The sequence below is a fragment of the Triticum urartu genome, unplaced genomic scaffold (genome assembly GCF_056163025.1).
Source record: "Triticum urartu cultivar PI428250 unplaced genomic scaffold, HENAU_Tu73 scaffold2, whole genome shotgun sequence".
Classification (NCBI taxonomy): Eukaryota; Viridiplantae; Streptophyta; class Magnoliopsida; order Poales; family Poaceae; genus Triticum; species Triticum urartu.
In genome coordinates, this window is record NW_028260368.1 from 14,501,315 (window position 1) to 14,514,070 (window position 12,756).

The 12,756-nt window shown below is 36.3% G+C and overlaps 3 non-coding genes across 3 annotated transcripts; 2 read left to right on the top strand and 1 right to left on the bottom strand.

Moving 5' to 3' along the window:
* The first annotated feature begins 2,898 nt into the window (after positions 1-2,898).
* Positions 2,899-2,970, top strand: TRNAT-GGU (transfer RNA threonine (anticodon GGU)). Its single transcript has one exon. It is a non-coding gene; the product is annotated as a tRNA-Thr (tRNA).
* Positions 2,971-3,477: 507 nt separating this feature from the next.
* TRNAY-GUA (transfer RNA tyrosine (anticodon GUA)) lies at positions 3,478-3,559 on the top strand. Its single transcript has one exon. It is a non-coding gene; the product is annotated as a tRNA-Tyr (tRNA).
* Positions 3,560-6,590: 3,031 nt separating this feature from the next.
* Positions 6,591-6,661, bottom strand: TRNAC-GCA (transfer RNA cysteine (anticodon GCA)). The gene has a single exon. It is a non-coding gene; the product is annotated as a tRNA-Cys (tRNA).
* Positions 6,662-12,756: the final 6,095 nt, after the last annotated feature.

A 12,756-nucleotide genomic window follows, 5' to 3' on the forward strand; every position in this document is an offset into this window, starting at 1 on the left:
CATCATTATGGATTGGACTAGTCTTTCTCGTAGCTATTCTGAATTCTCTCATTTCTTAAATGAAATTTGGTTAATATTTATTAACCCCATAAAAAAGAAATAATAAAGGCCATTTCTTCTAAAAAATTAGAATAGTGAGACGTATTAAAAACGCAATTTGCGTTCCGAATTGCTAGCTCTTCTCTTTCAGTATTATGAAATTCCATTCCCATTAGAATATTCATTGACAGATAATAAAAAAAGGAAAACTCTAATATAATAGAAAATGAAATGAAGAAACGGTCGACCCAGACATAGAAGGTCGACCCAGGCGGATATACGCTATAAAAATATATACCGTAGCGAGCGTAGTTCAATGGTAAAAATCTCCCTTGCCAAGGAGAAGATACGGGTTCGATTCCGCCGCTCGCCCGCTTAATTTATCAAAGTACTATGATAAAAAGTTTAGTCTAGTTAACTGTTTAACTACTTATATTAAATTAAGTATTAATTAGGTGTTAGTCTAGTGCCGTATCCCTTACTATCTTACCCTTCCTTTGCATCCCACCTCAAAAAAAAGAGGGCGCTCCAGAGGCAGAATAGAACTCGCCAACAGAGCTCCAAAATTGGGTATTAACTGAGACAAACAACGGGCAAACTTTTTTTAAAGGAAGGGAGAGGTAGACTGTCCCTTTCGTTTCATTTTTATTTTCTGCAGGGTAGGGAGAGGCCTTGCGCCTTCTTTTTTTGAAGGCAAGTGACTTCGCAAACTGCTCAATTTTGCCCTCTAGGGGCCGGGAACTAATGAATAAAAAGGGTTGGATACGCCCCTCTACCATACATATCTAGAGAAATAGAATAGTCCTTTTATACAGACTGCTAAGTGCGGAGACGGGAATCGAACCCGTGACCTCAAGGTTATGAGCCTCGTGAGCTACCAAACTGCTCTACTCCGCTCTGGAGTACCAGAAACTGGTGGACAAAAAAGGCTTGAATACAAGCCTCTAACATGTCTAGACAAATAGAATACTCCTTTTATACAGAATGGAGCGGGTAGCGGAATCGAACCCGCATCGTTAGCTTGGAAGGCTAGGGGTTATAGTCGACGTTGGTTGATTATTTTTAACGTCTCTAATTCAAAACCGAACATGAAATTTTGATTTCATTCGGCTCCTTTATGGATATTCCTCACCACTTAACATCTATGTCAGCTTTTCTATTGAATGGAACCAAAGCTCTCCGCTTTCTAGATGATCCTTATAGAGTAGGAGATAGAAATTCTATCTAAATTCATCTAATCTACTTACTTCGTTCCCTAATTTCATTCAAGAGATCCTGAGGAAAAGAATTGGGTTTCCACCGAGGCTGAAACAATATGCGGATGGTTCTAGTAAACCAAACCTATCGTTTTTTAGCTATTTGGCTTCCTTATTCCTTATTTTAAGAAGATTTAGTTACGATTGGAAATCAACTTTTTTGTATCTTCATCCATAGATCCTTTACTCATATTTCAAAATTGGAATACTTAATCCAATGCAAAATTATGCTTCGCGACCTCTGTACTCATAATCCTATTTTTATTTTGGATGCAATTTAAATTAGTCTTTGGATACAAATCGCCAGAATGTATATTCTTCCTCAATATGCTATTGAGAGGAAAAGGATTTAATCCTTTATAAGAACTAAAGTTTTCATCGGAATATAAAAATAAAAAACTTAAGGATGCCTTAAGTATATCATTTCAAATTCAGTTATTAATAGAACGAATCACACTTTTACCACTAAACTATACCCGCTACATTGTAGATTATGGTATAAATGGTACCCTTTGTCAAGGATAGCCATTTGACAAGAAGGGCTAATTCCCCCTTATTGAATCAGATGGAGAAGGTTCATGACACTGAGCCGTTGGTACTTCTACTTCGATCGCTCGCCTTTACTTAGGATTTAGATAGCCCCTCTGGTCTGTAAAAAAAATCTTTTCTTACCATGCTAATAGCGCCTGAACCAAATGTATTTATTTTGATTAGGATCCTATTCTACGGTTACGACTACAATAATAATTATTTACTTTGCAAGGACGTAAGTGTGTCAGACTGCTAAATTGTTTTATTATTCCTACAATATAAACTAGGGGATATAGGGGGTAACACTGTCCCTATAAATTCCTTTTTTCTTTTCTTTTTTGTCCAGAATTGAACAAAAAAGAAAATTATGGAAGATGTTTTCTTCCCCCATTAAGTCCGAGCCATAGAGTAAGAGTGAGATGAGTTTTCCAAATTCATCATAGACTTTCCCTATGGCTTGATAGAAGTAAGCAGCAAAGAGTCGACTTAACTTAAAGAAAAAAACGGACAGGGCCGACAGATTTACCTGATGTAAAGAAGATCCTAAAAGTCTCTGATTAGTCGACTCTCTCCATTTAACACTTTCCTCTCTCTCCTTTTTTCCACTGACTCAATTCTAGTTTATTAGATTCTTGTTTAAAAGAATGAAAAAAAGTTCAATAGAACTAAGAACACATAAAAAATAGCATAGAGGATCAAGGCCATTACCAAAAGTTCTCCCAAGGATCCTATATCCTATTGGGTATCTGTTCCCCGCCTTTTCCCGCTAGGATCGGAAATCTTATATTTTCCATATCCATATACCGTTGAATCCTTGGGGTTCCAGAATCCGCCTATTTTACTAGTCGTTCGGAAACGGAAAACCCTGACCCAAGAAGAGTTGGATATGTTATGTAGGGTATGTTTTTTTTTATTAATTTTATTTTGAGCTCTCAAGATATCGATATATACATATACAATCTCTACATAATGTCTCTCTCTCTATCTCTATATATATATATATAAATATGTACATTATGCAGTAGACCCATAATGGGAAATCCAAGTGGCTAATTTTTGAATTAAATAAAAAGCCCTTTTAACTCAGTGGTAGAGTAATGCCATGGTAAGGCATAAGTCATCGGTTCAAATCCGATAAAGGGCTTTTTAAATTAGTGGTAGAGTAATCTCGTGCTAAGACGTAAGTCGTTGGTTCGAATCTGATAGAGTACTTTTCTACTAAATTGATTCACTTTTTTTCTTTGTTTTTGAAACTTTCTCTATATTTTTAGAGAATTTTATGACTTAGTGCGGGATGGATGCATTTTTGGTATGAACACTAAATGAAGCACGGAGAATTAATCTATAACGATCAACTAAAAAAAATCCTAGATGAAAACATAACAGAAAAGTTGGAAAAACTCTTTGCTTTGGATCTATTTATACTTTTCGAGTATATTGACAATTCCAAAAAACTGCTCATACTATGATTATAGTATAATCACGAGCGGTTGTATATGGCCCTATCGTCTAGTGATGCCCCTATCGTCTAGTGGTTCAGGACATCTCTCTTTCAAGGAGGCAGCGGGGATTCGACTTCCCCTGGGGGTAGGGAGTATTATGAAAGGAGGTTAATCATAGATTAGCAAAAACCCTAGAATAAATTCTTCCTGGGTCGATGCCCGAGTGGTTAATGGGGACGGACTGTAAATTCGTTGACAATGTCTACGCTGGTTCAAATCCAGCTCGGCCCAAACCAAAAATCTAGGGCTTCGTGAGTATGAACTAAATCCTTTTGTTTTTCTTCCATAAAATAAAATGTCTGATCTATAGAAATAAAAGATAAAGAAAAAAGGGAAATTTTTTTTTCTAATCCATATCTCTCTCATTCCTTTCTTACAAACAAAAGAGTTTTTCTTATTGAAGGCTGGATTATTATCCATTTTTAGTGATAAAAAATCACGACATACTAGTTATGTCACTCTCACTATACCCACGTATAATATAATATGTGGGTATGTAGTATATGATTCGTCTATTTCTTAGAGTACGAAAGACGAATCGAATCTTCTTATGGTTCTATTTAAGAATGGGTATGCCATACACCCCGCGGGGATTGTAGTTCAATTGGTCAGAGCACCGCCCTGTCAAGGCGGAAGCTGCGGGTTCGAGCCCCGTCAGTCCCGAACTAGGGTTCAATGAATGGAGAAATTGATATTTCCTTTTTCCATGAAAAAAAGGGGCAGGGAGCAAGATCAAATACCCACAGGGCACCCTTACTTCACTTTTTTATTTTGCATCTCTCATTAAAGAGGGAGGGAGGGCATATAGGAATTTTTTTTTCACTACTCCCAATCGATAAAGAAAGACACACATACGATATGTGGATTAGTAGAATTTAGGATATTATATTACTCTATCTTTCTTTATGATGATACCATCCTCATCTTAATTTCCTATTCCACTCTTATGGAATAGAGTACCGGTATTTTACCGGAATCCATACATAAATCGTATTCCCTTTTTATTTCAGACCTCTTTTCCCCATCTCACTTCTACTGCTTATTTGGATGTCTATGTGACCCATAGAAAGTGAAAGTTGGTCATATAATACATACATAATTGTATGTATAACTATAAGAAAAAGGAAGGGAAATTGTATAAGATTAAGAAAGTATAAGATTAAGAAAGCTCGTGGGTTAGAGATATAGAAAAGAAAAAGTAGAAAAGGATTAAAAAAGAGGGAATTCCTAATCCAATCAAAAAACCCATTTTGGTCTTAGTGTGGATAGAGGATCTTCCTATGTTATACTATATAACTCTCATCCGTGAAATATAACTCTCATCCATGAATTGATTTGATAGATCCGATATTCATAATATTGAATTGATTCAGTATTATCAGAATGCAAGCCCTACCCTTGAATTTACAAGATACCCCTTTTTCCTCTCCATGGGATTACATCCCGAGTTATTGTGAAAATAAAAAATAAAGAGGTTATGGAAGTCAATATTCTCGCATTTATTGCTACTGCACTGTTCATTCTAGTTCCTACTTCTTTTTTACTTATTATTTATGTAAAAACAGTCAGCCAAAATAATTAATTGGAATTCCAATTAATCATTGAAGAAATTAAAAAGGGATTAAATAAAAAAAATCCAAGTCTTAAATGAAAGGATCTGGTTGGAATCTTAAAGTGTGGTAGAAAGAACTACATATAGTTTTTTCTACGACACTTTAGATTCTTTCTATTATATTATCTTTGAATCTACATAGAATAGATTAGTAGATTGAAATAGTTAAGTAGTCTAATTCAATTTCTTTTTTCATTGCATCCACTTAATTTCAATCAGGTCAAAATAAAAAAATCTAAGACAATTCTTGACCAAAGAATCCATGGAAGGAAAGAAAAATAATATGAAGAATAGACTATAGTAAAAAGTAAAAGGAAATGGAAAATGTGTGATATGCCGTGAATAGTTCCGTGGAAGAAAGTCTAATTTTCTTATGTATAGAACTTTTTTTAACCATTCGTCATTTCTAGTAGAAATTCTGAATTGGTATAATGGCTCTTTCTTACATTACAACTTACAATACAAGAGTTTCTTACAGGAGTGAAACAAAACTAAAGAAAAAGATTAAAGAATAACGTTTGACAAAATGATTAATGCAAAATGATCCATTAAAGAAAAGAATTGATACAACAATTTGATTACTTAATCAATTAGTAGTATCCCTAGAGTCCACTCCTTCCCCATACTACTAGTGAAAGAGAAAATGTAAAGACTACCATTAAAGCAGCCCAAGCGAGACTTACTATATCCATCTAAATTATGTCTCCTATTTCTATGAAGGGATTATTCTACTATTGATCAATAATCATAGTGGAATCAAGGGTACAGAGTCAAAAAGGGATTCCGCCCTAAGGCCATGGATCAATCAGTTCAAGGAATTTACTCCTAACAAATTCTTATAGGAATTCTGGTAGAATTAGAGAGCATTAAAAATACGAGATACTATAGCCCTTTTTTCCTTAAAAAAGAAAGAGTACGGGAATGATGTCCTGAATAGAAGAAGCGGGAATAGGAAGATTTTTTATTCCTTTTGTTACTCTTTTTTTTTTTTTTAAGCAAAGGACGCCCGAATATACCATAAAATTATCGATAGATAAATATTTATTGGATACCTACCTTACCTAATGTTTATTTTTGACCTAAACCCTGCAGCCTTGCTTTGTATCATTCTATGAAAGAATGAAGAGATTTTATCCATAATACAACTCCTAAATTGATTTTTGATCGACCTATTTAATCTGATTCTCGTTAGAATTAAGTAGTCCTTACTTTAGTGTATGTAGGTAACATAAGATGTACGATAAAAAAATGTATAATAATTAGTAAGTCTTGATATTCTTTCGTGGAGTCCCTTCTTGAATCTTAGATTGAAAAAAAAAAAGAATGCCCCTTAGGGACCTTTCTTTGGATACCAAGATTTCTGACATCTTATCCTCGTATTTTAAAATTATCAAATCGAATCTCAATTAAGAACCAATTCAAATTCATATAATAAAAGAATAAGGAAACACTACCTCACCCCTATTGATAACCATTTTGGCCACTACCGTCAAAACAAACCCTAACCCTAGTTTGAGGATAGAACTATGGTATGGTTTCTCTAAACCCAGTATCGGCAGGCCCAGTTACTCTCTTGCCCGAACTTATGCGAAGTAAAAATTTATCGAATTCGATCAGCACTATAAAAAAAACCTAAGTATTTTATTGATCAGGCGGCACCCAGATTTGAACTGGGGATAAAGGATTTGCAGTCCCCTGCCTTACCGCTTGGCCATGCCGCCAAAAAATCCGATCAAAAATCTAGAAAACAGCAAGTATTCATCCACGTTTTCTTACGAAAAGCCCCTTTTATTTTGAATATAATTCTACTTACTTTTTTCCAATCTTTTTCAAAAAATCTATTCCTGCTTTTTTTGATCCAGTTTCTATTATTCTCCTCGATAGATTCTATCTTAAAACATACATTGTTAACACAATAAAACTTCCCATTTCTTTCTATGAAAAAGAAGAAAAAGTGGATTTCTATTCACAGGCTGCAAAATTCAGAATAAATTGGAACCGTTAACTAGAATTCTCTTTTTTTTATTGCAGTAGTGAACTACTCTTAAATCGGTATTATCTCCCCCCCCTTCAATGGCATAATAAAATATTATGGCTTTATGCTTAATCCGTGTATAGGTAAACTTTAGGTCCGAACAGCATTATTATCCAAAGATCCCCTTTATGTACATATCTCTATGGGGAATCATGCTTTAATTTTTCAAAGTATTAAATTAAATATCTTGAATAAAAAAAGGAAATTTGCTCTGATATAGAGTATAACCTGACTATCTTGGCGTACCCAAGTGAAATTACGATAAAAGAAAAGCATGGATATGGGGAGAGGTGGATAACTAGATTGGCATGTACTTAAAAAAGGGACTTACTTTATTTTAGAATTCCACAATGAAATACTGAATTTTCTAGCAATTATACTACTCCGATCCGAAATAAAAAAGAACCCTCAAATTATTTTGAGAAATTAAAGTAAGCACGCTATTCTAAATCGAAGTAAAGTCAAACTTTCTAGTATATTATATTACGGCTTTATTACATTCATAGAAAGGAGATAAAATGAGAAATCTTTGCCATCCAATCTGATTAGAATATCATAACATAAAGTATAAGTGGCAGAATTTTTTTTGTAGGAATGTTTTATCAATTCATTTTCATTTCATTTGTACCCCTGGCAAACTCGAACTTTCGTCCAAATGGTCTCTATTCATATGTATGAAATACATATATGAAATACGTATGTGGAGTTCCCTAGAATTTCATGTGATTCAGTAAACAGAATATAGATTCCATGATTGCTAGATCGATCCATAGGGATTGATGAAGAGTGAGCTGATAATGGAATTTTTCTTTGATAAACAGGAAACTTAAGATTAAGATGCTCCGGAATGGAAACGAGGGAATGTCCACAATACCCGGATTTAGTCAGATCCAATTCGAGGGATTTTGTAGGTTCATTAATCAAGCCTTGGCAGAAGAACTTGACAAGTTTCCAACAATTAAAGATCCAGATCACGAAATTGCATTTCAATTATTTGCGAAAGGATATCAACTGCTAGAACCCTCGATAAAAGAAAGAGATGCTGTGTATGAATCACTCACCTATTCTTCCGAATTATATGTATCTGCGAGATTAATTTTTGGTTTCGATGTGCAAAAGCAAACCATTTCTATCGGAAACATTCCTATAATGAATTCCTTAGGAACCTTTATTATAAATGGAATATACCGAATTGTGATCAATCAAATATTGCTAAGTCCTGGTATTTACTACCGCTCGGAATTAGATCATAAGGGAATTTCTATCTACACTGGCACTATAATATCAGATTGGGGGGGGAGATCGGAATTAGCAATTGATAAAAAAGAAAGGATATGGGCTCGCGTGAGTAGAAAACAAAAGATATCTATTCTAGTTCTATCATCAGCTATGGGTTCGAATCTAAGAGAAATTCTGGATAATGTTTCCTACCCTGAAATTTTCTTGTCTTTCCCGAATGCTAAAGAGAAGAAGAGGATTGAGTCAAAAGAAAAAGCTATTTTGGAGTTTTATCAACAATTTGCTTGTGTAGGTGGGGACCTGGTATTTTCGGAGTCCTTATGCGAGGAATTACAAAAGAAATTTTTTCAACAAAAATGTGAATTAGGAAGGATTGGTCGACGAAATATGAATCGGAGACTTAATCTTGATATTCCTCAGAACAATACATTCTTGTTACCACGAGATGTATTGGCCGCTACGGATCATTTGATTGGAATGAAATTTGGAACGGGTATACTTGACGATGACGATATGAATCACTTGAAAAATAAACGTATTCGTTCGGTTGCGGATCTGTTACAAGATCAATTCGGATTGGCTCTTGGTCGTTTACAACATGCAGTTCAAAAAACTATTCGTAGAGTATTCATACGTCAATCGAAACCGACTCCCCAAACTTTGGTAACTCCAACTTCAACTTCAATTTTATTAATAACTACTTATGAGACCTTTTTTGGCACATACCCGTTATCTCAAGTTTTTGATCAAACGAATCCATTGACACAAACTGTTCATGGGCGAAAAGTGAGTTGTTTAGGTCCTGGAGGGTTGACGGGGAGAACCGCAAGTTTTCGGAGCCGAGATATTCATCCGAGTCACTATGGGCGTATTTGTCCAATTGACACGTCTGAAGGAATCAATGTTGGACTTACTGGATCCTTAACAATTCATGCGAGAATTGATCACTTGTGGGGATCCATAGAGAGTCCGTTTTATGAAATATCTGCTGAGAAAGCAAAAGAAAAAAAAGAGAGACAGGTGGTTTATCTATCACCAAATAGAGATGAATATTATATGATAGCAGCAGGAAATTCTTTGTCCTTGAATCAAGGTATTCAGGAAGAACAGGTTGTTCCGGCTAGATACCGTCAAGAATTCTTGACTATTGCATGGGAACAGATTCATGTTAGAAGTATTTTTCCTTTCCAATATTTTTCTATTGGGGGTTCTCTCATTCCTTTTATTGAGCACAATGATGCGAATCGGGCTTTAATGAGTTCTAATATGCAGCGCCAAGCAGTTCCGCTTTCTCGGTCCGAGAAATGCATTGTTGGAACTGGATTGGAACGCCAAACAGCTCTAGATTCGAGGGTTTCCATTATAGCCGAACGCGAGGGAAAGATCATTTCTACTGATAGTCATAAGATACTTTTATCAAGTAGTGGGAAGACTATAAGTATTCCTTTAGTTAACCACCGTCGCTCTAACAAAAATACTTGTATGCACCAAAAACCCCGGGTTCCACGGGGTAAATCCATTAAAAAAGGACAAATTTTAGCAGAAGGAGCTGCTACAATTGGGGGCGAACTTGCTTTAGGAAAAAACGTATTAGTAGCTTATATGCCATGGGAAGGTTACAATTTTGAAGACGCAGTACTAATTAGCGAACGTTTGGTATATGAAGATATTTATACCTCTTTTCACATCCGGAAATATGAAATTCAGACGGATACGACAAGCCAGGGCTCCGCTGAAAAAATCACTAAAGAAATACCACATCTAGAAGAACATTTACTCCGCAATTTGGACAGAAATGGAGTTGTTAGGTTGGGATCCTGGGTAGAAACTGGTGATATTTTAGTAGGTAAATTAACGCCTCAGATAGCGAGCGAATCATCTTATATCGCGGAAGCTGGATTATTACGGGCCATATTTGGCCTTGAGGTTTCCACTTCAAAAGAAACTTCTCTGAAATTACCTATAGGTGGAAGAGGGCGCGTTATCGATGTGAAATGGATCCAAAGGGACCCGCTCGACATAATGGTTCGTGTATATATTTTACAGAAACGTGAAATCAAAGTTGGGGATAAAGTAGCCGGAAGACATGGGAATAAAGGGATCATTTCCAAAATTTTGCCTAGGCAAGATATGCCCTATTTGCAAGATGGAACACCCGTTGATATGGTCTTCAATCCCTTAGGAGTACCCTCCCGAATGAATGTGGGACAAATATTTGAAAGCTCGCTCGGATTAGCGGGGGATCTGCTAAAGAAACATTATAGAATAGCACCCTTTGATGAGAGATATGAGCAAGAGGCTTCAAGAAAACTTGTGTTTTCAGAATTATATGAAGCCAGTAAAGAAACAAAAAATCCATGGGTATTTGAACCCGAGTACCCGGGAAAAAGCAGAATATTTGATGGAAGAACAGGCGACCCCTTTGAGCAACCTGTTCTAATAGGGAAGTCCTATATCTTAAAATTAATTCATCAAGTTGATGAGAAAATTCATGGGCGTTCTACTGGGCCCTACTCACTTGTTACACAACAACCGGTTAGAGGAAGAGCCAAGCAAGGGGGACAACGAGTAGGAGAAATGGAAGTTTGGGCTTTAGAAGGATTTGGTGTTGCTCATATTTTACAAGAGATACTTACTTATAAATCTGACCATCTTATAGCTCGCCAAGAAATACTTAATGCTACGATCTGGGGAAAAAGAATACCTAATCATGAGGATCCTCCAGAATCTTTTCGAGTGCTCGTTCGAGAACTACGATCTTTGGCTCTAGAACTGAATCATTTCCTTGTATCTGAAAAGAACTTCCAGGTTAATAGGGAGGAAGTTTGATCGGAATAAATATAAATTCTTTTCTTATTTCTATTTTATGATTGACCAATATAAACATCAACAACTTCAAATTGGACTCGTTTCCCCTCAACAAATAAAGGCTTGGGCTAACAAAAACCTACCTAATGGAGAAGTCGTTGGCGAAGTCACAAGGCCCTCTACTTTTCATTATAAAACCGATAAACCAGAAAAAGATGGATTGTTTTGCGAAAGAATCTTTGGACCCATAAAAAGCGGGATTTGCGCTTGTGGCAATTCTCGAGCGAGCGGAGCTGAAAACGAAGACGAAAGATTTTGCCAAAAATGCGGGGTCGAATTTGTGGATTCTCGGATACGAAGATATCAAATGGGATACATCAAACTCGCATGTCCCGTGACTCATGTGTGGTATTTGAAAGGTCTTCCTAGTTATATCGCGAATCTTTTAGATAAACCTCTTAAGAAGTTGGAGGGCCTAGTATACGGCGATTTCTCTTTTGCTAGGCCCAGCACTAAAAAACCCACTTTTTTACGATTACGAGGTTTATTCGAAGAGGAAATTGCATCCTGTAACCACAGCATTTCTCCCTTTTTTTCTACCCCAGGCTTTGCAACATTTCGAAATCGGGAAATTGCGACAGGAGCAGGTGCTATTAGAGAACAATTAGCAGATTTGGATTTGCGAATTATTATAGAGAATTCTTTGGTCGAATGGAAGGAATTAGAAGACGAGGGGTATAGTGGAGATGAGTGGGAAGATAGAAAAAGACGAATAAGAAAAGTTTTTTTTGATTAGACGCATGCAATTGGCGAAACATTTTATTCAAACAAATGTAGAACCAGAATGGATGGTTTTGTGCTTATTACCGGTTCTTCCTCCCGAATTGAGACCTATTGTTTATAGGTCTGGAGATAAAGTAGTGACTTCAGACATTAATGAACTTTATAAGAGAGTTATCCGTCGGAACAACAATCTTGCCTATCTATTAAAAAGAAGTGAATTAGCGCCAGCAGATTTAGTAATGTGCCAGGAAAAATTGGTACAAGAAGCCGTGGATACACTTCTTGATAGTGGGTCCCGCGGGCAACCGACGAGGGATGGTCACAATAAAGTATACAAATCACTTTCAGATGTAATTGAAGGTAAAGAGGGAAGGTTTCGCGAGACTCTGCTTGGGAAACGGGTCGATTACTCGGGGCGTTCTGTCATTGTTGTGGGTCCTTCGCTTTCATTACATCAATGTGGATTACCTCTAGAGATAGCAATAAAGCTTTTTCAGCTATTTGTAATTCGCGATTTAATCACGAAACGCGCCACTTCTAATGTAAGGATTGCTAAAAGGAAAATTTGGGAAAAAGAACCCATTGTATGGGAAATACTTCAAGAAGTTATGCGGGGACATCCTGTACTGTTAAATAGAGCACCTACCCTGCATAGATTAGGCATACAGGCCTTTCAACCCACTTTAGTAGAGGGGCGTACTATTTCTTTACACCCATTAGTGTGTAAGGGTTTCAATGCGGACTTTGATGGAGATCAAATGGCTGTTCATCTACCTTTATCCTTGGAAGCTCAGGCAGAAGCCCGTTTACTTATGTTTTCTCATATGAATCTCTTATCTCCCGCTATTGGGGATCCTATTTGCGTACCAACCCAAGACATGCTTATCGGGCTTTATGTATTAACGATTGGAAAGCGTCGAGGTATTTGTGCAAATAGATATAATAGTTGCA